Here is a 26,431-nt window from a genome sequence, read left to right on the forward strand (position 1 = left end):
GGGAAAGAAATATGCTCTTAGCACACTCTCTCTCTCTCTCTCTCTCTCTCTCTCTCTCTCTCTCTCTCTCTCTCTCTCTCTCTCTCTCTCTCTCTCTCTCTCTCTCTCTCTCTCTCTCTCTCTCTCTCTCTCTCTCTCTCTCTCTCTCTCTCTCTCTCCCTCTCCCTCTCCATCCCTTATCTCTCTCCCTCCCTCCATCTCTCTCCCACTCCTTCTCCCTCTTTACCTCGCTCTCTCCTTACCCTCCCTCTCCATCCCCCATCTCTCTCCCTCCCTCCATCTCTCTCTCTCTCCCTCCCTCTTTACCTCGCTCTCTCCTTACCCTCCCTCTCCACCCCCCATCTCTCTCCCTCCCTCCATCTCTCTCTCCTTACCCTCCCTCTCCCTCCCTCCATCCCTCTCTCTCTCTCTCTCTCAATTCAATTCAATTCAATTCAATTCAATTTCAATTCAATTCAAGGGGCTTTATTGGCATGGGAAACATGTGTTAACATTGCCAAAGCAAGTGAGGTAGGTAATATACAAAAGTCAAATAAACAATAAAAATGAACAGTAAACATTACACATACAGAAGTTTCAAAACAATAAAGACATTACAAATGTCATATTATATATATGCAGTGTTGTAACAATGTACAAATGGTTAAAGCACACAAGTTAAAATAAATAAACATAAATATGGGTTGTATTTACAGTGGTGTTTGTTCTTCACTGGTTGCCCTTTTCTTGTGGCAACAGGTCACAAATCTTGCTGCTGTGATGGCACACTGTGGAATTTCACCCAGTAGATATGGGAGTTTATCAAAATTGGATTTGTTTTCGAATTCTTTGTGGATCTGTGTAATCTGAGGGAAATATGTCTCTCTAATATGGTCATACATTGGGCAGGAGGTTAGGAAGTGCAGCTCAGTTTCCACCTCATTTTGTGGGCAGTGTGCACATAGCCTGTCTTCTCTTGAGAGCCATGTCTGCCTACGGCGGCCTTTCTCAATAGCAAGGCTATGCTCACTGAGTCTGTACATAGTCAAAGCTTTCCTTAAGTTTGGGTCAGTCACAGTGGTCAGGTATTCTGCCACTGTGTACTCTCTGTTTAGGGCCAAATAGCATTCTAGTTTGCTCTGTTTTTTTGTTAATTCTTTCCAATGTGTCAAGTAATTATCTTTTTGTTTTCTCATGATTTGGTTGGGTCTAATTGTGCTGTTGTCCTGGGGCTCTGTGGGGTGTGTTTGTGTTTGTGAACAGAGCCCTAGGACCAGCTTGCTTAGGGGACTCTTCTCCAGGTTCATCTCTCTGTAGGTGATGGCTTTGTTATGGAAGGTTTGGGAATCGCTTCCTTTTAGGTGGTTGTAGAATTTAACGGCTCTTTTCTGGATTTTGATAATTAGTGGGTATCGGCCTAATTCTGCTCTGCATGCATTATTTGGTGTTCTACGTTGTACACGGAGGATATTTTTGCAGAATTCTGCATGCAGAGTCTCAATTTGGTGTTTGTCCCATTTTGTGAAATCTTGGTTGGTGAGCGGACCCCAGACCTCACAACCATAAAGGGCAATGGGCTCTATGACTGATTCAAGTATTTTTAGCCAGATCCTAATTGGTATGTTGAAATTTATGTTCCTTTTGATGGCATAGAAGGCCCTTCTTGCCTTGTCTCTCAGATCGTTCACAGCTTTGTGGAAGTTACCTGTGGTGCTGATGTTTAGGCCGAGGTATGTATAGTTTTTTGTGTGCTCTAGGGCAACGGTGTCTAGATGGAATTTGTGGTCCTGGTGACTGGACCTTTTTTGGAACACCATTATTTTGGTCTTACTGAGATTTACTGTCAGGGCCCAGGTCTGACAGAATCTGTGCAGAAGATCTAGGTGCTGCTGTAGGCCCTCCTTGGTTGGTGACAGAAGCACCAGATCATCAGCAAACAGTAGACATTTGACTTCGGATTCTAGTAGGGTGAGACCGGGTGCTGCAGACTGTTCTAGTGCCCGCGCCAATTCGTTGATATATATGTTGAAGAGGGTGGGGCTTAAGCTGCATCCCTGTCTCACCCCACGACCCTGTGTGAAGAAATGTGTGTGTTTTTTGCCAATTTTAACCGCACACTTGTTGTTTGTGTACATGGATTTTATAATGTCGTATGTTTTACCCCCAACACCACTTTCCATCAATTTGTATAGCAGACCCTCATGCCAAATTGAGTCGAAGGCTTTTTTGAAATCAACAAAGCATGAGAAGACTTTGCCTTTGTTTTGGTTTGTTTGGTTGTCAATTAGGGTGTGTAGGGTGAATACATGGTCTGTTGTACGGTAATTTGGTAAAAAGCCAATTTGACATTTGCTCAGTACATCGTTTTCATTGAGGAAATGTACGAGTCTGCTGTTAATGATAATGCAGAGTATTTTCCCAAGGTTACTGTTGACGCATATTCCACGGTAGTTATTGGGGTCAAATTTGTCTCCACTTTTGTGGATTGGGGTGATCAGTCCTTGGTTCCAAATATTGGGGAAGATGCCAGAGCTAAGGACGATGTTAAAGAGTTTTAGTATAGCCAATTGGAATTTGTTGTCTGTATATTTGATCATTTCATTAAGGATACCATCAACACCACAGGCCTTTTTGGGTTTGAGGGTTTTTATTTTGTCCTGTAACTCATTCAAGGTAATTGGAGAATCCAATGGGTTCTGGTAGTCTTTAATAGTTGATTCTAGGATTTGTATTTGATCATGTATATGTTTTTGTTCTTTATTCTTTGTTATAGAGCCAAAAAGATTGGAGAAGTGGTTTACCCATACATCTCCATTTTGGATAGATAATTCTTCGTGTTGTTGTTTGTTTAGTGTTTTCCAATTTTCCCAGAATTGGTTAGAGTCTATGGAGTCTTCAATTACATTGAGCTGATTTCTGACGTGCTGTTCCTTCTTTTTCCGTAGTGTATTTCTGTATTGTTTTAGTGATTCGCCATAGTGAAGGCGTAGACTCAGGTTTTCCGGGTCTCTATGTTTTTGGTTGGACAGGTTCCTCAATTTATTTCTTAGATTTTTGCATTCTTTATCAAACCATTTGTCATTGTTGTTCATTTTCTTCGGTTTTCTATTTGAGATTTTTAGATTTGATAGGGAAGCTGAGAGGTCAAATATACTGTTAAGATTTTCTACTGCCAAGTTTACACCTTCACTATTGCAGTGGAACATTTTACCCAGGAAGTTGTCTAAAAGGGATTGAATTTGCTGTTGCCTAATTGTTTTTTGGTAGGTTTCCAAACTGCATTCCTTCCATCTATAGCATTTCTTAATGTTACTCAGTTCCTTTGGCTTTGATGCCTCATGATTGAGTATTGCTCTGTTCAAGTAGACTGTGATTTTGCTGTGGTCTGATAGGGGTGTCAGTGGGCTGACTGTGAACGCTCTGAGAGACTCTGGGTTGAGGTCAGTGATAAAGTAGTCTACAGTGCTACTGCCAAGAGATGAGCTATAGGTGAACCTACCATATCTCTCTCCCACTCCTTCTCCCTCTTTACCTCGCTCTCTCCTTACCCTCCCTCTCCATCCCCCATCTCTCCCTCCCTCCCTCCATCCCCCTCTCTCTATCTCTCCCACTCCTTCTCCCTCTCTCCCTCTCCATCCCCCATCTCTCCCTCCCTCCCTCCCTCCATCCCCCTCTCTCTATCTCTCCCACTCCTTCTCCCTCTTTACCCCGCTCTCTCCTTACCCTCCCTCTCCATCCCCCATCTCTCTCCCCCCTCCATCCCCCTCTCTCTATCTCTCCCACTCCTTCTCACTCTTTACCTCGCTCTCTCTCCTTACCCTCCCTCTCCATCCCCCATCTCTCTCCCTCCCTCCATCCCTCTCTCTCTATCTCTCTCTCTCTCCTCCCCCACTCCTTCTCCCTCTTTACCTCGCTCTCTCCTTACCCTCCCTCTCTCTCCCTTCATCTCTCTCCACACCCCTCTCTCTCAATCCTTCTCCCTCCATCTCTCTCCATCCCCCATCTCTCTCTCTCTCTCTCTCCATCCCCGCTCTCTCTCTCCCTCCCTCCATCTCTCTCCATCCCCCATCTCTCTCTCTCTCTCTCTCCATCCCCGCTCTCTCTCTCCCTCCCTCCATCTCTCTCCCTCCCTCCATCTCTCTCCACCCCCTCTCTTAATCCTTCTCCCTATTTACTTCTCTCTCTCTCCCTCCCTCCATCTATCTCCCTCTCTCTCTCTTCCTGCCTCCATAACTCTCCGTCCCCCCTCCATCTCCTCTCTCTCTTTCACTTCTTCTTCCTCTTTACCTCTATCTCTCTCTCCCTCCCTCCAACTATCTCCATCTCCCGCTCTCTCTCTCCCTCCCTCTCTCTCTCCCCACCCTCTCTCTCTCAACTGAACTACTCCACCACACATGTGCATGCCAAACATCCATACACAAACATACCCACATACACAGGCAACACCCCCCAGGCTGTGAACACACACGTGTCCCAAAGACACAGACACTTTGGGATTCCTCTGCTCTGAACTACATGGAAATCATTACGTTTGAGAGAGGAACTACTTATTTGCATCAATACACATTATTCTAAAATATTATTATTCTTTAGTTTATAAAAAAAAAATGCAATTTCATTTTTCAAGACATTTAACTGGACCATTCATCCAGCAGTGAAAGCAGATATTTCCCATGAATATGACAATCCCCATTCCATTCTGTGTGACCCGCTGTGAATGCCATGGAACCTTCTAGAATGCCTAATGCTGTTGTCCTCTTGCGTTAACCAACTACTTAGTAAAGTCAAGCTCCTCCCCTACTCCTATCCTCCTCGTCTCCCCCATGTGATGTAGATAATAAACAAAAGGGAAATAAACAATACAATTAAACAGTAAACATTACACTCACAGAAGTTCCAAAATAATAAAGAAGTTTCAAATGTCATATTATTTCTACAATGTTGTAACGATGTGCAAATAGTTAAAGTACAAAAGGGAAAATAAATAAACATAAATATGGGTTGTATTTACAATGGTGTTTGTTCTTCACTGGTTAACCTTTTCTTGTGGCAACAGGTCACAAATGTTGCTGCAGTGATGGCTCACTGTGGTATTTCACCCAGTAGACATGGGAGTTTATCAAAATTGGGTTTGTTTTCGAATTCAAAAGGGACATAAAATTCGACATACCAATTAAGATCTGGCTAAAAATACTTGAATCAGTTATAGAACCCATTGCCCTTTATGGTTGAGGTCTGGGTTCCGCTCACCAACCAAGAATTCACAAAATGGGACAAACACCAAATTGAAACTCTGCATGCAGAATTCTGCCAAAATATCCTCAGTGTACAACATCAGCTGTCTGAGCAGCTAACCAATCGCTGCAGCTGTACATAGCCCATCTATAAATAGCCCACCCAATCTACCTACCTCATCCCCATATTGTTTTTACTTACTTTTCTGCTCATAAGCACACCAGTGTTTCTACTTGCACATCATCATCTGCTCACCTATCACTCCAGTGTTAATTTGCTAAATTGTAATTACTTCGCTACTATGGCCTATTTATTGCCTACCTCCTCATGCCATTTGCACACACTGTATATAGACTTTATTTTTTTTCTATTGTGTTATTGACTGTACGCTGTACGTTTATTCCATGTGTAACTGTGTTGTTTGTGTCGCACTGCTTTGCTTTATCTTGGCCAGGTCGCAGTTGTAAATTAGAACTTGTTCTCAACTAGCCTACCTGGTTAAATAGAGGTGAAAAAACAACAAAATAAAATCAAAATAAACCTAAATCACCAAATAATGCATGAAGAGCAGAATTAGACCGATACCTGCTAATTATCAAAATCCAGAAAAGAGACGTTAAATTCTACAACCACCTAAAAGGAAGCGATTCCCAAACCTTCCATTACAAAGCCATAGATGAACCTGTAGAAGAGTCCCCTAAGCAGGCTGGTCCTGGGCTCTGTTTACAAACACCAACAGACCCCACAGAGCCCCAGGACAGCAGCACAATTAGAACTAACCAAATCATGAGAAAACAAATTGTACGTTAAACATCACAGCATAGTTGAAAGATATGTGTTGCGTAGAAACCCGAAGTGGGTGGCCAGCAGAGATAGATGGGATGGGCTGAGGGAAGCTGAGGGTTGGGATGTGGAATTGAAGATAAGTGGGAGTGGAGTTGTTCTATTAGAGATAGAATGATGGTCAAAGATAAAAGTTTTTTTTTTTAAGTCAAAATAAATCTTACTTAAAAAATAAAAACGACATTTGAATGACACTAAGTGGCAGTGTTTTTACAACTAATGCCGGTTTGCCTGAGGCTGATGCCGTGCAGGTGTTTGTACACATGCATATACACACACTCATTCAAATAAACACATACAAGAACACACACATACATGTAATAGTGCCAGACATGCACACAAACATATACAGTTGGCATTGCTGTTATGATTTTAGTTGTCCTTGATGTCCTTTGGTTTAAATGTATTTTATTCTTTTTTTGCATTGTTGTTTGCTGTTTTCTTCTGTCTCCTCCTTTTTTTCTCTTTAGTTCATTCTCTTGTTGTTGGTGCATTGGGGGGGGGGGGGTTCTTGGAGGTGGGGAATGGAATTAATTGTATTTTTTATTTTTCTTCCTGGGGGGACTGTGGGAGGTCTCGGATGGTTGAGGGACAGTTATAGGTAGCACACAGGAGGACATTTTTCACTGTTGAGATCATTTCACTTTGAATTTCTAGACAAATATAAAATGTTCCTGTTTTGATTAATTTAATAGAGTGAGTTAGGTCTGCTCTATACGAAATTAGCATACCCCCTGAGTCCCTTCAACTGTTTCACATCTGGTAGTTTGGTGGATGGGACTACCAGCTCTCTGTAACCTAGAGGGAAACCAGTGGGTCCATCTCCTCTATACCATGTTTCTTGTAGGATGACACTGTCTGTATTTCCGATTTCATTGGTGAAGTCTGGGTTTCTGCTCTTTAGGCTAAAGGCAGATGACCTCAGGCCTTTGGATATTCTATTCCTCCCCCTCTCCCACTCCTTCCCTCCCTCCCCCCTCCACCTGAGGCAAACTAACGACACAAACCTCTGTCGTCAAGGTTTTATGGTGAAGAGGTTTATATGATGAGTTAGTATGCAGATGATCTTTTGCACGTGAAGATGAGTATGTATTTAAGGAATGTGATCAATGACTTGGTCATTATATCAGAGAGAGCAAAACAAACTAGAACAACAACTTTCCATTGATTGACAGGAGGCATTCAATGAGATAGAAAGAGAGAGAGAGAGAGAGAGAAAGAGAGAGAACAAGACAGAGAGAGAGACAGAGAACAAGACAGAGAGAGGAACAGACTGACTGAAACAACAGTGACAAGATGTATGAACAGCAACACCACAGGGCAAAAAACGTCTGACAGTCTGAATGTCAAAACCCCCACAAAAGAGAAGAAATGAACAGAATAAAAATAAAACTTTCTTCCCTATTGTTTCCTCTTATCCTCACAGAAATGGGAGATAAAAAGATGAAGGGAGAAAGGGAAGGTATAATGGGATAAAGAAAGTGAGAGGGGTCCATCTTATTGTGTGAGTGTCTGCATGCACAGAAGTTTATCCTCAGGTGCTTCCGCTGCAGTCAGTCCCAGTCCCAGTCCCTCTCTGCACCACACACCGCTCCCTGTAGCTGCCCAGTGCTGCAGCAGCTCTGAAGGCCCATGGGCCTGGAACAGACAGACAGCTGATTGTTTCAGGTTCACAGGGTGTGAAAGGGCCTCTGATCCCAGTGAGGGTGGTCCCGCTCTCTCTCTCAGAGGTGGGAGGAGAGATGGGACCAATGCCGTGAGTCACGTGACGTGTTCCACGCTAAACAGACTAAAATGGAATCTGCTGTACAAAAACACACCACTTGTTGCAGTCTTCCTGTTCTGCCTAGAAGTGGTCTGCTCTGGTCTGGTCTAGTCTAGTCTGGTTTAGTCAGTCTGGTCTGGTCTGGTCTAATCTGGTCTAGTCTGGTGTAGTCTGGTCTGGTGTAGTATGGTTTAATCTGGTCTGGTGTAGTCTGGTCTGGTGTAGTCTGGTCTGGTGTAGTCTGGTCTGGTGTAGTCCGGTCTGGTCTGGTGTAGTCCGGTCTGGTGTAGTCTGGTGTAGTCTGGTCTGGTGTAGTCTGGTGTAGTCTGGTCTGGTGTAGTCTGGTGTAGTCTGGTCTGGTGTAGTCTGGTGTAGTCTGGTGTAGTCTGGTCTGGTGTAGTCTGGTGTAGTCCGGTCTGGTGTAGTCCGGTCTGGTGTAGTCTGGTCTGGTGTAGTCTAGTCTAGTCTGGACTCCTGTGTGTTCTCTGCAACGCTAACTGCCCGCATCCAAAAGCTTGTTTCTTTTACATCTTTGCTTTAGCCTTGAGTACCGGTATTCGCTTTGATTATATATTTTTTGGTTTCTTTTCAGGAAGACCTATGGTGACTTCCAGAATAACAGTCCCCAGAGTATGTCTAATGATCCCTGATTGAAATCTCCAATCATAATTCAAGACCAGTTCCCTACGTTTACATAAACATTGAACCCGTTAAGTCACAATATGTGTGTTGATAATAATTAGGTTTATAACAACATTCTAATCTATATTGATGATCAAACCATCTATCAATGATAATACAGTAAAAATAACATTGTTTCTTTTTTTTTATTTAACGTTTATTTAATGTGTTCTTAACTTAGCCGTCTGGTTAAATAAAAAGGTTAAATAGATAGATAGATAAACTCTGAGGTAAATGAGAAAACAAACGTCATCTTGATTGTGATAAAACGTTCTGGTCTGAGAGGCAGCTAGCAGCATAAAGAGGAAAATAGTTCCTTCCTGTATGCTTTATCTGTTTAGGCCCTGTCCTAACGGGGAGCCTTTTGGCCGTAACACAGGGCTATTACACTGATAAATACCAGGGGGGAGGAGGAAGATCCCCTGCAGAGGTTTTCACACCAACCAGACCACAGACCAGTCATGGGACAAGTGAAAATATCTCCTGTCCTCTTTTCTTCTCTTCTGTCCTCTCATCTTGCCTTTTCTCTCCATCTATCCCCTCTGTCCTCTCCTCTCTTCTCCTCTCTTTTCGTCTGTCAAATCTCAAGCCCTTTCCATTTCTCTAATAGTAATAAGGTCCCATAAGGTCAGGAGATTGTTCTTGTTAAGTTGCAGGGTCAGTAAAACCTCCTGTCCCGGATGACACTCTATATGCAAGTACATATTTTTTTCCTGACTGTGTGACCAGAACAGGAAAACATCCATGCCCTTAAGCGTAGACGTTGAATTATATTGTGACAGTGGTGTGGAGTGTGTTGATTACCACATTCAATGTAGCTCTCTTCCTTGTTAATAAAGGATACAAGAGGTGTTTGGCTGTTGAGCTCAATTTGGATTTGACAAACCGTCAACACTAGTCTAATGTTGTCTAATGGTCTTAATCTGACCACATTAGCGGATTAACTTTTAAAACCTATTTAAGAGTAATTACTGAGATTAACAAGTGTTACGTGTGATTTCATACTAGCCGTTTGCGCCATTTTCTCAAAAGACAGACAGAAAGAAGGAAAGAAAAAACACATTTCAAAAACAAGACCCCTCTAAAGGACTTGGCGCTTATGACATAAACCTACATATCTCATCAACTTCGACAATACATTTATTATTTTTCAAGTAACTTCCTTTACCTCTCTGTGGGCTATTTTTCGTGTGAAAATAAAACATTTTCACTTTTCAAAGACTCACCTTAGAATCCTGTGGTAGGCTACAATAAAGATTTCGTTTTGCTGTGGGTGTCCTGACATAAGCACATTTGGAAAAGATATTGGCACCTGAAGTATTTCAGGTTACAAGAAACAGCTGTTCTCAAGCGCCACCACGACCCTCCATGGAATTCTGTAACGCCGACATAGAGACACACACAACGAGGCGAGGAGCTGCAGGCCAGGCCGATGGCTTTTGAGTGTGTGTGGCTGTGGCACAGGCCGAATATAGAGGATGGAAACCTCAACTACCACATATTATGTTTGGGTGGTGGTGGGAGACGTGCAATTCCAAAATTCTCGACAGTGATTTCTTTTTGATGTTGTTGCTTTACGCTCGTGCCAATGCGTCATCAGCACGAGAAGCAACGTCTCCCTAATGTATAAGACCAACTCCAAGACATGCATTGATTCTTAAAAGGCTATTTTCAACAATCAAAACTTTAAGATATAATTTACAAGTTCAGAAAATGAGAGAAGGCGAGTTGGGAATGTCCAAAGATTTTAAAAAACGAGAGGCATTCTCCAATAATCTAAATAAGGTATTGAAATGCACAAGATATTTCAGATGTTCTCCACTGAAAGCAATAGCCTCTTATCAATCAATTTAAATAACGAAAGCCACTGAATTTGGCTAATATTGATCATTTTGTTTATTCAATGTAAACACTGCACGCACCGCCATCGCCTATTTAGATTGAACATCCCATTTCGACCGTCATCCCCCGAAGTGACACCAATCTGACAATACCTTTAATATACTCAACATGACATATTACATGACTGCTAAGTCCAAATTGAACTTGCATATAAACAAACACACTTTTAGCACCACTATTAGGCCTACATTAAAAAATGTCTTCTATCAACGACTTTATCTTACTTGGAATTAGAAACAGAAACTGAATAGGATAAAGCAAAGCAAGTGTACCTTTTATGAAAAGTTGAAGAAGTCTGCATCAGTTTGTTGACTTGATCCTCAGGGACTTTTGGAAGCTCGGTGACTGAAAACGAGACCGTCCCGTTGTGGGTTCGAGAATTTCCAATCTCTCTCCCTGCGTTCTTCTGGCACACAGATGGGGCAGCCGGAATTAACCTGTATCTTCTCACTTCTATTCCACCTCCCGTGTTCAAACCACGTCTTTATCCACTTTTTTTAGGAGGTTCTTTCCATAGTCTTTCCATAGTTTTCTTTATTCACAAAATTCACGAAATCAGTGTGCAGGACAACATTGAACGAACCCCATTTTAGGTAACCAAAGTCCCGTAAGCCCGAAGTTTGGTTGCTCAGTCAATGGGGTAACGCTAGACCTCTCTTCTCCTCCCCCCTCCCTCACCCACTCCCTCACCCCCTCCCTCCCTCACTTTTTTTTCAAAGTCTGTGGACCACCCCGAAACAGGAAGTTCACTGTTTTGTTTTTCTTGAGAGAAAAAAAGACCATGCTGTCTGGTTGGTGGAGTTTTCTTAGTGGAGTAGTTAACAGTTTCTTCCACTGGCTGAAGACCTTGAAATGCACTCGAACAGAATAAATAATCGGTTAAAACAGATGATAATAATAGAACAATAATCATTACATAACAAAACATGTTACTGTAAATGTCAATCATAATTCACTATCATATGCATCATATGAAAATTATCTGTCATATGGTGATCTGAAAATTCTACGGGGTCTCATTTTACTTTTATTTATAAAACTTGTAGAAATGTTTGAACTTCTTCTTTCTTGGGGCAGCAGCATATGTGGCACTAGGGATGTTGATTGTTTGAATGTTATACGCCTTAGTGCAATTCAAGGTAGGCTACACCGCAAAACCTGGCCTGGAGTCAGGCCACCACGTCCTAGGACAGGATGCATGCAGTAGGTTAGGAACGCTGTTTGAAAATTGAAGGCGCATTGCATAAGATGTATTGTCGTAAGCTAGGTTTCCATCCCATTTGCGACAGATTTTCATGCGAATATTCAAAAATCTGTACAAACCAATATGACCGTTTTCCCACCAGAGATGTGTTTCCATCAAGCTGACTTTGTGCTGATGAAACGCTGTGCGCGATGACGTAATGCACATACAAATAACGTTTGCCATTAAATTCCCATGTACAGAATTAAAAATACAAGTTAATGTTGCATAGGCTTACATTTTAAGTCGGCGCAGTAGATTTGTACAAATCTGAGCAGTAGATCTTTGCTTGTATTTTGACTCAGAAAGTGCTCTTTACACAGAAAAGTTTGGTGACCACTATTTTGATCATTTCTATGGATTTTTACATGGCATTGAATGACAATTAGGTCTGAAGAAAAATCAAATGACTATTTCAATAACATCTGCTATAAATGTTTTATACTAGAGGTTCACCCCCCCCCCCCCCCCCCCCAGTTCTATTTTCATTGAGAATAAGATACCAGAAATAAGAAGCAGGTTTTATAAAGGTCTTATAACTCAAAGGTTCACAAAGGATTGAGACCATGTTATACATTTAAAAATAACTTGGTTTTTAATTCCCGTAAGATTGAATGTAATTTAAAGCAATGATAGCTGTCTGTCTGACACAGACACTAAAGCCCAGCCCATAATAACCCAATTCCCAACAGCAGGTATTACCAAACTGCGGTACGCACAATGCCGTCGGGGGTACGCCAAATAAAAATGTGATTCACATTTTTTTAGCTTCACATTTTCAAACAGTCCATTTATATTTTCCAATGAGGCTATACATTTGGGTGGGGGGGGGGGGGGGGGTTTCTCGCCTGAGTAGCCTCGTTTCACTGCCAGAAATAAAAATTAAACATCTAGTGTTCAGCGAAATAACAAAACAATTTCAAATACAGGTAGCCAAGTCAAATAATTAACATCCAATCACATTAACCAGTACTCTTTCGCAGGAATTATATGTAGCCAAACGTTTCTCAACAAGATACAACATAGATACACAGATAATAAACAGAGAGTAGCAGCAGCGTAAAAGAGTGGGTGGGAGGGGCAATGCAAATAGTCTGGGTGGCCATTTGATTAGCTGTTCAGAGTCTGAGGGCTTTGTAGTAGAAGCTGTTAAGAATTATTTTGGACCTAGACTTGGCGCTCCGGTATCGCTTTCCGTGCAGTAGCAGAGAGAACAGTCTATGACTAGGGTGGCTGGAGTCTTTGACAATTTTAGGGCCTTCCTCTGACACTGCCTGGTATAGAGGTCCTGGATGGCAGGAAGCTTGGCCCCAGTGATGTACTGGGCCGTACGCACTACCCTCTGTAGTGCCTTGTGGTCGGAAACCAAGCGGTTGCCATACCAAGCAGTGATGCAACCAGTCAGAATGCTCTCGATGGTGCAGCTGTATAACTTTTTGAGGATCTGAGGACCCATGCCAAAATGTTTCAGTCTCCTGAGGGGGAACAGGCTTTGTGCCCTCTTCACGATTGTCTTTGTCCCCTCTTCACGACTGTCTTGGTGTGTTTGGACCATGTTAGTTTGTTGTTGGATGTTGACACCAAGGAACTTGAAGCTCTCAACCTGCTCCACTACAGCCCCTTCGATGAGAATGGGGGCGTGCTCGGCCCGCCTTTTCCTGTAGTCCACAATCATCTCCTTTGTCTTGATGAGGGCTATGATGAGGGAGAAGATATGAGGGCTCAGTGAGTTAGTGAGAGGAAAGAGCTGCAGTTAGTTTAAAACAGGTTTTATTAGCTAACAATGCCATTGGGTGTTCAGGCACCGTCTGACCATGCTGACCATAGCACAGCCTGGTGGTTGCTAAGTGGCATTGCTACTTGGATTGGAACCGTTGCTATGGTCATTATGACACGAAAATAGAGGTCTTGAAGAGAGCAGTCCATATGCAGAGTCAAAGGATATCAAGGGTCTGGAAATATTCTGTATGGAGGAGTGGTCTAAGATCCCTTCCAATCTCATAAAACATTTTAGAAAAAGGCTCAGAGTCGAGAGTCATTATCCTTGCAAGGGCAGGGTGCTGGAGAATTGAAAACAGGGGATCCAATCATTTTGACCCTTATCTTCTTTAGATGTGTTGTGTTGTTAAACAACATATCTTTCTCTGAGCAATTGTATTAGTATAGAAAAAATAATAATAATTCTGAGCGTACAATATATCTCAGTATTTGTATTATTTATTTTATACTGTTTTGTTTGCTTCTCTTTCTCAACGGTGGCGATAATGTTGTACCTGACTGTATATGTACAGTGATGTTGCGCTCCAGCAAATGCAAATGCTACAACAATTTGCGATAGTGACAGATGTGTCACAGACAGTTGGAAATTTAACAGCGTTAACTAACCCATTGATTATTCTTATTGCCTCAATGTAAAATGTTCAGCCTAATATATGCACTCAGTAATGGTATTGTTTTATCAACCACAACCAATCAACTACATGGATAAAACCAGACACTAGGCCTAATTTACATCGAAGATGTGTGGCACCACTATTACGCGGCGCCAATGCGCACTTCAGAGGACTGGGACAATATGACGTTTCTGGACAGACCTTAAAATGTTGCAAATCCAATACACTTTTAGTTGCCACTAAACAAGTGAGCTGCATAGGCGATCAACAACGGCAAAAAAATCGGGACTCAAAACGATGACGTCCCGTTAACTTCTATTTTTATTTTGTTAGACTACCGGAGATGAGGCTTCAACCAGCGGAAACAGCACCACCCGAAGTTGCTCTCTCATTATTTCACGGGCTGGCTATCAAGGTAAATATGATCAGTGATTTCGGACTGTATAATTTTGACCCGGTCAAAGCCTATACATATTTACCTGGAAGACGAAAAAAATGACTTAAAATTATAACTTTTTCTATTCTCTTCTACATAGTGTAAGAAATAAAACAAAGTAGGCTACCAGTACTATACAGGAAAAACGTGTAAACTTTACTATTTACAAGTAATACATACAGATAATACAATGTGAAGAAGTTCAGCCTATTTACTATCAGGACGCACAGCAAATGAAACGCGTTTTGACTGCTATAGCAAAAGCTGTTGATGACTTTTGCAAATGCTAAATAGGCCTAAATAGTATCCTTGATGATATACGACTTAAAAACATACATTGATATTTTGGATTCACGTCTCCATCAATCAAAAATCAAAGTTAAAGAACTGGACTAAATCGAATCGAATCACTTTACATAAAGTAAAGTGGCGGCAGGTGTTTAGTGTTTAGAGTCCCCGAGCTGACAAGGTAAACATCTGTCGTTCTGCCCCTGAACAAGGCAGTTAACACACTGTTCATAGGCCGTCATTGTAAATAAGAATTTGACTTGCGTAGTTAAATAATGGTTACATTTTTAAAAAACGTAGTCATATTTTTTAACTTTGATTATTGGTTGAGATGGAAACGTGAATCCAACATATCAATTATTCATTTGTAGACTAAATAGAATTAAAGCAAGATTAAGTCTGTGGCACAAAATAGACATTTCCTTCAAATGTTGATATTTGGTTGTGTTGACTAGGGTTGAATATTTTCCCAGTATTTTAGAAATTTTCTATCTGGAGAATAAATGACTTTTCTCCCAGGTAACACGGTATTTCCCGACAAAAAACAGGAAGTGTCATTCAAAAGCGTTATAAAGCACATACTATAAATATATCTGGATTTGATTAGAGCTTTGATTGGCATGGACATGCTAACCTGAAGCTACCTGAGCCTGATGAGACATATATTAAATACATTTGATGAGCCCTACATTAACGACATTTATTGAGCCCAAGCCACAAAAAAGCGCATATGGTTGTGCCGTTATCCAATACATATATGATATAGACTACTGCACATTACGCACGACAGAAAAACACAAAACCCCATAGATGTAGCTAGCTACATGCTCTCTTGGGTAAATAAATTACACAAGTTCCAGTTGGCTAATAATTTTGAGTGTGCACTGTATTACTGTATTGTATTATGCTGTATTATATGGACTGGAATTACGCACATCATTAGAACCATGATAAAGCAGAAGAGAACATGCGATTCTGGTGCAACACATTCGGCCTACAGAGTTACAAGTATAGGCTAGCGAATTTGATTTTAATTTTCAAATATAATAGGGCCTATTTTTATAATTTTACGGCTGGGGCATATATATATTTTATAATATTTCCCTTAATGTTATTAGCCTACCACCTCTTTGTTTCTCTATTGTTACTTCTTTCTTTCCTGGCTTTCAACAGTTAAAAAATACGTTAAGTTGTCCTTCTCTTCATCATTCTAATGACATCAAATCAAATGTATTTATATAGCCCTTCTTACATCAGCTGATATCTCAAAGTGCTGTATAGAAACCCAGCCTAAATCCCCAAACAGCAAGCAATGCAGGTGTAGAAGCACGTCCTTGAATAATATAGGACTAGAATTAGATGCAATTGGCTTTCACTTCTCTTCACGAAGATTGAATGGTTTTGGGTCTGAAAAATTAACTGCTATAGCCTACCGCCATCGCGCGTTCGTTCTTCTTTCAAATGGCTGCAGTTTTTCCTGAATGCTTAAACACTGACAGTGATTCTTGAAGCGCTCTCTCTGAAACCATTAACACTTGTAGCCAATGCATTCACCGAGTGTGCCAAACTGAATGCACGTTCTCTGCTTTACACTTAGTTTGTAATTTTAAAACACACTTTTTGCAAAACTGTAAACATTAGTCTCTACATTGCTACACTATTTCGCCAACTGCCTTTCCACATTGACACACGTGAAAACACTTTCAGATAGTGAGTTCACTTATAAAATCAGAGCTTGAGCACTATAAATAGGCCACAGGTAAACATTTGGTTTGGACAACAATGGAGACCAATATTGGACAGAGAGTATGAGGGGTGAGAACTAGAGGAGAACGAGAAGGAGGAGGATGAGGTGAAGTAGGACGGGGAAGAGGAGGAGGAGTCAGGAACGCAATAACTGATGAAATCAGAGCGACTGTGGTTGACCATGTTGTCAACCATGGGATGAGCATGAGGGAGGCAACGGGTTCAACCAAATCTGAGCCGCTTTACTGTTGCAGTTATCATCTGGATATTTCAAATCTTATTGGTCACATACACATGGTCAGCAGATGTTAATGGTCACATACACATGGTTAGCAGATGTTAATGGTCACATACACATGGTCAGCAGATGTTATTGGTCACATACACATGGTCAGCAGATGTTAATGCGAGTGTAGCGAAATGCTTGTGCTTCTAGTTCCGACCGTGCAGTAATAACCAACAAGTAATCTAACAATTTCACAACAACTCCCTTATACACACAAGTGTAAAAGGAATGAATAACAATTTGTACATAAAAATATGGAGGAGCGATGGCCGAACGGCATAGGCAAGATGCAGTAGATGGTATAGAGTACAGTATGTACATATGAGAAGAGTAATGTAGGGTATGTAAACATTATATAAAGTGGCATAGTTTAAAGTGGCCAGTGATACCTTTATTACATCCAATTTTTAATTATTGATGTGGCTAGAGTTGAGTCGGTATGTTGGCAGCAGCCACTCAATGTTAGTGATGGCTGTTTAACAGTCTGATGGCCTTGAGATAGAAGCTGTTTTTCAGTCTCTCGGTCCACGCTTTGATGCACCTGTACTGACCTCACCTTCTGGATGATAGCTGGGTGACCAGGCAGTGACTCGGCTGGTTGTTGTCCTTGATTATCTTTTTGGCCTTCCTGTGACATCGGGTGGTGTAGGTGTCCTGGAGGGACACAGGTAGTTTGCACCCGGTGATGCGGTGTGCAGACCTCACTACCCTCTGGAGAGCCTTGCGGTTATGGGCGGAGCAGTTGCCGTACCAGGCGGTGATACAGCCCGACAGGATGCTCTCGATAGTGTAGCTGTAAAAGTTTGAGTGTTTTTGGTGACAAGTCGAATTTCTTCAGCCTTTTCCCCCTTATTTGTATTGAGAGTGTGTTATGTTCGGAGTACACATCCATACTTTACACATTTGGATACCTGTGTGTAAATATATTTACTACATGTATGACAAAACTTTATTGCAAGCTATGCCCTGCACACAGAAAAAGCAAAAGCCACTAGTGTTTTTCCATTTATACTATCAGTGCATAGTTGGTGCTTCGAGTGCTTGTTCAAATGACGCAATTATTATTTTTAAAGAGTTTGAAGAGTTTTGCAAGAATTGTTTGCTTTTGCAAGAGATGTATAATGTTTTGCTGGTTTGGTGTAAGAGTTTTGCAAAAATAGCCTATAGTTTCAAAGATAGTGCCTAAGCAATCAGCCCAAAAAATGTAACATTCTGGAAAACAGTGATTTAAAACAATGATATTCGAGTGACAGGCTGTTTTAAAACTCTGCAGCTGCAATACATTTTTTTTCTTCTTTCCTATTAAAAACAAGGTGACCCCCAAAAAGCCAGATGGAGATGGGTAAATGGAGACACACATTCAGTTTTTATATTACTGTAGCATAGACTACGCTGCAGCAAATGTAGGGCTACCTGTCACAAGAAGAGAAAAAGTTACCATGATGAGATGATAGGTCTACATTCACTGTGAAAGGAGCTCCACACTGAGATGCGCTGTCTGTCCCCAAACTGAGCGTTGATTCATCATGCAGAGGCCATAGAGAAGCAGGATTTAGACATCGCATATCATTTAACAGTTCCATTTCAAGCCATGCTGTTAATATAAATAATCTTTATCCCGGGGAAAGAGAGTGGTTTTGGCCGGTAAATGTTGGGTAATCGGGTTCCCACATGTCACGCTCCACTCCAGTGCTCTACATCGCCAGTCTACTAACCACTGGCCCTGGGAATCACCATTACCCACACCTGCTCCCCATCATTACGTACACCTGCTCCCCATCATTACGCACACCTGCTCCCCATCATTACGCACACCTGCTCCACATCATTACCCACACCTGCTCCCCATCATTACGCACACCTGGACTTCATCATCACCCTGATTACTCTCCCTTTATTTAGCCCCTTGTAGCCTAAGTCATCAGGCAGTATTGGTTTCTGTTCACGTTCTGTAGCTTCTCTTGTCTTGTTTATCTTCATGATTATTTTTATGAAGCCCTCCTTCTGCACCTGTTTCCTGACTCCCAGTGTATACATTACAGCTGCCATTCAACCCTAGTGTTGACAACCAAGCTAAATTCAATATCGCTTTTGCAATACAGTAAATAGCATCGTGACTTGTCAACAAGTTAACAAATTATATTTTGAATTCACATCTCCAACCAAATGTCACGGCTCTCTTCGTAATGAGGATCGGACCAAAGCGTAGCGTGGTAAGTGTTCATGATCTTTTATTAATCAAAACATTTGAACAAAATAACGTGACGAAACCGAAACAGTTCTCTAAGGTGCATAAACTATACAGAAAACAACTACCCACAAAACACAGGTGGGAAAAAAGCTGCCTCAGTATGATTCCCAATCAGAGACAACGATAGACAGCTGTCCCTGATTGAGAACCACACCCGGCCAAAACATAGAAACAGAAAACATAGAAATAAAGAAACTAGAATGCCCACCCTAGTCCCACCCTGGCCTAACCAAAATAGAGAATAAAAGCCTCTCTATGGCCAGGGCGTGACACTAAACCAAAAATGAAAGGATTAAACCAGGGGCTCAGATGAAATTATCCAAGCATTAGGTACATCTCTTTTAAATGTTAATATTTGGTTGTGTTGTCAACCAAACACATTTCAATGTTACTTTTGTACTACATTAAATAGCCTAAAGTTAAGGCAATCTTACAAACTGATGTAACAGTATTTATTCAACCTTAAACATGAGTAACACATCCATGGCCACATTGAAGGTTAGTCTTCTGTAACTAAACATGTCTTATGTAATCATATAAAGCATGCATGTTCAAGATAGCGTGCAAAGGTTGCAGGTCTTTGGAGATCTTCACAATTGCTATAATAATCTGTGCAGAATCTCAAATGTACCTTTAATGTAATATCAACCGTAATCCAGTTCCCTTGGATCTGCTATTAAATTAAGCACAGTGACAACACATTAAAAAAAGACAAAATATATGACATTGTATTCCAATTTAGAACTTTGCTGTGCTTTTAAAAATGGTTGAATGGGCAGTGATGAATTATACATTTAGATGACAGCTAAACCACAAAATCTGACAGTTTTTTCCATTGGATTTTGGTTGTGCTTTTAGATGGTTGAACGTATTGTGATAACGCGTTGGGAATTCAACAAACCTCTGGCTGTCTTTTTGAGTAGGTGAATAAAGGTTGAAACTCTCAGTGATCAACGTCTCAACCAAATATTACCCAAATTTCCACCTTGAAACGACGTGATGCGCCCAGTGGGGAGTCGTCGTTCTTGCCTCTTATAGAGCTTTTGTGTTCAGTGATGTGTGTTCTCAGTGAAGATGTGGTTTTACCAATGTACCATTTTGGGCACGGGCACTGGATAGCATAGATGACTAGGAGCACTGGATAGCATAGATGACTAGGAGCACTGGATAGCATAGATGACTAGGAGCACTGGATAGCATAGATGACTAGGGGCACTGGATAGCATAGATGACTAGGGGCACTGGATAGCATAGATGACTAGGGGCACTGGTTAGCATAGATGACTAGGAGCACTGGATAGCATAGATGACTAGGAGCACTGGATAGCATAGATGACTAGGAGCACTGGATAGCATAGATGACTAGGAGCACTGGATAGCATAGATGACTAGGGGCACTGGATAGCATAGATGACTAGGGGCACTGGATAGCATAGATGACTAGGGGCACTGGATAGCATAGATGACTAGGGGCACTGGATAGCATAGATGACTAGGGGCACTGGATAGCATAGATGACTAGGGGCACTGGATAGCATAGATGACTAGGGGCACTGGATAGCATAGATGACTAGGGGCACTGGATAGCATAGATGACTAGGGGCACTGGATAGCATAGATGACTAGGGGCACTGGATAGCATAGATGACTAGGGGCACTGGATAGCATAGATGACTAGGTGCACTGGATAGCATAGATGACTAGGGGCACTGGATAGCATAGATGACTAGGGGCACTGGATAGCATAGATGACTAGGGGCACTGGATAGCATAGATGACTAGGAGCACAAGATGTGAGGCTCTTCGGGATGAATGGCTTGTTGGTTTTTTGGGATGAGGGAATTGTTTTAGTTTTTGTGATTGTGCACCCCTCATGAAAAAGTACTACTGCATTGCTACTACACAATATCTAAACAAAGCAAAGCCTACTGGTTTTACTACTTGATTTTTATTGAGATGTGAAGTAAACCAGTAATTTAAGTAGTAATGAGTGATACATTGGGACGTTTCACTACTGGTGAACACTACATATTTCCAACTCAAATTACTGCATAATTATGATTATTTTTACTGAAAAAAGTGGTGGGGAGTATGCTTGGTTATTGTTTCAACTGCTGATTGCCGCTTTAATGACTACTGGGTGACACTTGTCCGTTTGGGTATCTACTACTTAAAACCTACATGTTCACTATAGATTTACTACACAATGCCTACACATTACTGCTGAGTGCCTACTCAATACCTATTGAATTACTACTGCCATCTGTGTAGTAAACCAGTAGTGATTTATGTAGTAATTTAAAGTACTAATGGGTGGTAAATTGGGACATATGTCTGTTGGTGAACACTACATATTTCCTATTCAAATCACTACATCATTCTTCCTTAAACGACTACTGTGTAACTACTAAGCTTTTGGGTATCTACTACTTAAAACCTCCACATTCCTCCACAATTCCTTCATGTTCATCAAACACAACATAAGCTTATACAAACTTAATTGCAATTTGTTTTATTAAATTAATTATATTTATTCAATTCATTAATGGCAACATATTTAATCCATTTGCGGCAGTCTTCATTCAGCTTTGACTTAACTGTCTTCAGATCTTTGTTACAGACACATTTCTCAACCACATAACCTTTTAGAAAAGAAAGACAACCACAAGAGACAGCCAATTCTACCTTAAGCCATTAGCAATCATCTGCTGACAGAGGTCACATAAGACAACACAGAAAAACATTTTATAAACAATGTTATTCTTACCAACAATGGCCTCCAGTATTATGTAGAGTGTCTCCTTGACAACAGGTCAAAAGAGGTAGCTAAGTAGAATGGGTAAGTATACGAATATGAACACATTGTACATTTGCATACAAACACATATACTGAACAAAAATATAAACGCAACATGCAACAATAAAAAATAAAAAAAGTGAGTTACAGTTCATATGAGGAAATCAGTCAATTGAAATAAATAAATTAGGCCCTAATCTATGTATTTCACATAATTTCAGTTACCTCAGCATAATGTTTTCTGCAGGTTTCCTCATGGTTCTATTTAAAGCCATGTTTCCAGAACATTCAGAAAACCTTCCATAAAAACCCCAAGAAAACATTAGTAACGTTCTAAGAATGTTATTTCAAAACAAACACTCCGTTCTCAGCGTCGACAAAACCCTCTCTATCCTCCATCTTGTGAAGTGTGTTCAGGTGTGTTGGCCGCGTCCACTAATTGGCCCACACCTGATCTTAATGAGTGCTTGTTTCCTTTGAAATGCGGTTTGTTTGAATAGCCTTGAAATTAACCACGTTTTAAAAAACATGGCATTAGAGCTCCATCTTGATGGCGCAGTGGAGTAATTACATGGATAGAGAGCAGAAGATCATAGGTTTGAATCTCACTGATGCCATGCTGCAATAAAAAATAAATGTTTGTATGATTAATGCCCAAGAAAATAAATTTCCATGTGTGCTTAGAGTTCAAAACAGTTAACCTAAGCTAGCAGTGTTATTAAAAGTTTTATTGAAACATTTTCTAAGAACATTATTTAATTACGTTAAAATAACCTATAATCTCCGTTCTCAGAACATTAAGAAAACCTCCCAGGAAAACGTTCAGGGAACCATAGAAAAACCTTCTTAAAAACCTTCCTGCAACCTAAAATGTAACGTTCCCAGAACAGGCAAAATGTTACTTCATTCTCAGAACTTTTAGAAAAAAATCCAGTTTAAACAGGCAGGAAACTTATGGCTTCGTTCCCAGAACAAATAGAGTACAGTACCTACTGAATTTCTACTGAAAACTACAAAACTCTACTTATGTATCTTCAGTAGTGCTAAGGTACTAGTAAACTACACATTCACTAAACAATTCTTAAAACTCTCTACATACAGTGCATTCGGAAAGTATTCAGACCCCTTGACTTTTTTCACATTTTGTCACGTTACATTCTAAACTTGATCAAATAAAAAATATGCTCCTCATCAATCTACACACAATACCCCACAATGACAAAGCGAAAACAGGTATTTCGATTTTTTTTTGCAAATGAATAAAAATTCAAAACAGAAATACCTTCTTTACATATGTATTCAGACCCTTTGCTATGAGACTCGAAATTGAGCTCAGGTGCATCCTGTTTCCTTTGATCATCCTTGAGATGTTTCTTCAACTTGACTGGAGTCCACCTGTGGTAAATTTAATTGATTGGACATGATTTGGAAAGGCACACACCTGTCTATATAAGGTTGACAGTGCATGTCAGAGCAAAAACCAAGCCATAAGGTCGACGAAATTGTCCGTAGAGCCCAGAGACAGGTTTGTTTTAAGGCACAGATCTGGGGAAGTGTTACAAAAAATGTCTGCAGCATTGAAGGTCCCCAAGAACACAGTGGCCTCCATCATTCTTAAATGGAAGAAGTTTGGAACCACCAAGACTCTTCCTAGAGCTGGGCGCCCAGCCAAACTGAGCAATCGGGGGAAAAGGGCCTTGGTCAGGGAGGTGACCAAGAACCCGGTTATCACTCTGACAGAGCTCTAGAGTTCCTCTGTGGAGATGGGAGAACCTTCCAGAAGGACAACCATCTCTGCAGCACTCCACCAATCAGGCCTTTATGGTAGAGTGGCCAGACGGAAGCCACTCCTCAATAAAAGGCACATGTCAGCCCGCCTGGAGTTTGCCAAAAGGCACCTACATTAGACACTCAGATCATGAGACACAAGATTCTCTGGTTTGATGAAACCAAGATTGAACTCTTTGGCCTGAATGCCAAGCGTCACGTCTGGAGGAAACCTGGCAGCATCACTACATGTACATATTACCTAAATTACCTCAACTAACCGGTACCCCCCCCGCACATCTACTCTGTACCGGTACCCCCTGTATATAGCCTCCACATCTACTCTGTACCGGTACCCCCTGTATATAGCCTCCACATCTACTCTGTACCGGTACCTCCTGTATATAGCCTCGATATTGTTATTTTACTGCTGCTGTTAAATAATTTGTTCGTTTAATTTTTAATTTTTTACTTAACACTTATTTTTCTTAAAACTGCATTGTTGGTTAAGTAAGCATTTCACTGTAAGGTCTACCTACACCTGTTGTATTCGGCACATGTGACAAATAAAATAACATTTGATTTGCTTTGATTTGAACCTGACAGAGCTTGAGAGGAACTGCAGCGAATGGGAGAAACTCCCCAAATACAGGTGTACCAAGCGTGTAGCGTCATACCCAAGAAAACTCGAGGCTGTAATCGCTGCGAAAGGTGATTCAACCAAGTACTGAGTAAAGGGTTTTAATATTAATGTAAATGTGATATTTCAGTTTTTGCAAAAATGTCTAAAAACCTTTTTACGCTTTGTCATAATGGGGTATTGTGTGTAGATTTATGAGGGGCAAAAGACGATTTAATCCATTTTAGAATAAGGCTGTAACGTAACAAAATGTGGAAAAAGTCAAGGGGTCTGAATACTTTTTGAGTGCACTACTGCACGAATAGGGTTTTGTGTATTAATTCAGTAGTACTTTTTCATGAGGGGCAGCAGAAACAGTGTATGCATTGGAAATGGCCTGTAGGGGGTGGCAGGGCATTGATAGTGTTCTGTGTGGATATGTCAGATTATTTGTACAGTTTGTCTATGAGGTTGGTGTTCATTCTGAGCCATACAGGGGGTCTATAAATGAACTTAAAGTGCATTTGGAGGACGTTCCGATGTTTGTGTAGGCTTCTGCATATTTCACACTTCTACATAGTTAGCTTACACTTACAGATGCAAACCTTCTTGATTTTTGCATAGTCTCACATTGTGGTAGGCCTGCGTCAACTTGCCTTGTACCAAGTGGTCTGGATCTCAGGCTTTTGGTTTGGCCTCGAACCCTAATCAGTCTCTCAATGCAATATGGCAAGCTGTCTTTCATGCTATGGTGGTGGCATTATGTCAAACATTGAGCAGAGTTGAGGTAGCTCTGCTAAGTCCTTCGATACCCACAAATTATTGATGAGTTTCCATTTTTATGGCCTTAGTTATCCTAGAACATACACTGCATGACCAAAAGTATGTGGACACCTGCTCTTCGAACATGTCTTTCCAAAGTCATGGTAATTAATATGGAGTTGGTCCCCCCCGTTGCTGCTATAACAGCCTCCACTCGTCTGGGAAGGCTTTCCACTAGATGTTGGAACATTGCTGCGGTGACTTGCTTCCATTCAGCAACAAGAGGAGTTGGGCACTGATGTTGGGCGATTAGGCCTGACTTGCAGTCGGCGTTCCAATTCATCCCAAAGTGTTCAATGGGGTTGAGGTCAGGGCTCTGTGCAGTCCAGTCAAGTTCTTCCACACAGATCTTGACAAACCATTTCTGTATGGACCTCGCGTTGTGCACGGGGGCATTGTCATGCAGAAACAGGAAAGGGCCTTCCCCAAACTGTTGCCACAAAGCTGGAAGCACAGAATCGTCTAGAACAGTGGTTCCCAAACGTTTTATAGTCCCGTACCTGTTCAAACATTCAACCTCCAACTGCGTTCCCCCTCTAGCACCAGGGTCAGCGCACTCTCAAATTTTGTTTTTTGACATCATTGTAAGCCTGGCACACACACACTATACAATAAATTTATTAAACATAAGAATGAGTGTGAGTTTTTGTCACAACCCGACTCGTGGGAAGTGACAAAGAGCTCTTATAGGACCAGAGTACAAATAATAATATAATAATAATAAATAATTTTGCTCTTTATTTAGCCATCTTACATATAAAACTTTATTTGTTAATCGAAAATTGTGAATAATTCACCACAGGTTAATGAGAAGGGTGTGCTTGAAAGGATGCACATATACTACCGGTCAAAAGTTTTAGAACCCCTACTCATTCAAGGGTTTTTCTTTATTTTTACTATTTCCTACATTGTAGAATAATAGTGAAGACATCAGAACTATAAAATAACACATATGGAATCATGTAGTAACCACCAAAAAGTGTTAAACAAATCAAAATGTATCAATGCTGGAAAGACTTGAGTGTTGTCCTTGTTAATGCAGACAGAGAAGAGATCCAACTTCTTAATCATAGCCTCAATTTTGTCCCGCACATTTCATTTAATATTGAGGAGAGTCCCTGTAATCCTAGATTCAGATCATTCAGGTGAGAGAAAGATAGGCCAGACTCATGTAAGAAACTCGTCATCATGGAAGCGGTCAGACAAGTGAAAATGACTGTCGGTAAAGAAAACTTTAAGCTTGTCTCTCAATTTAAAACAATGTGTCAATACTTTGCCCCTTGATAACCAGCGCACTTCTGTATGTTGTAAAAGCGTTACATGGTCGCTGCCCATATCCTTGCATATTGCAGAAAATACACGAGAGTTCAGGGGCCTT

At 41.0% G+C, this 26,431-nt stretch overlaps 1 protein-coding gene across 1 annotated transcript in view; it reads right to left on the reverse strand.

Moving 5' to 3' along the window:
• LOC139553796 (zinc finger protein GLI1-like) overlaps positions 1-11,045 on the reverse strand; it is a 166,988-nt gene extending 155,943 nt beyond the window's left edge. Inside the window, exon 1 of the mRNA XM_071366474.1 lies at positions 10,678-11,045. The gene's annotated coding sequence lies outside the window, so the exon portion shown is untranslated. The remainder of the gene's footprint in view (positions 1-10,677) is intronic.
• Between the last annotated feature and the right edge of the window lie 15,386 nt (positions 11,046-26,431).

This window comes from Salvelinus alpinus, chromosome 2 (genome assembly GCF_045679555.1).
Source record: "Salvelinus alpinus chromosome 2, SLU_Salpinus.1, whole genome shotgun sequence".
NCBI lineage: Eukaryota > Metazoa > Chordata > Actinopteri > Salmoniformes > Salmonidae > Salvelinus > Salvelinus alpinus.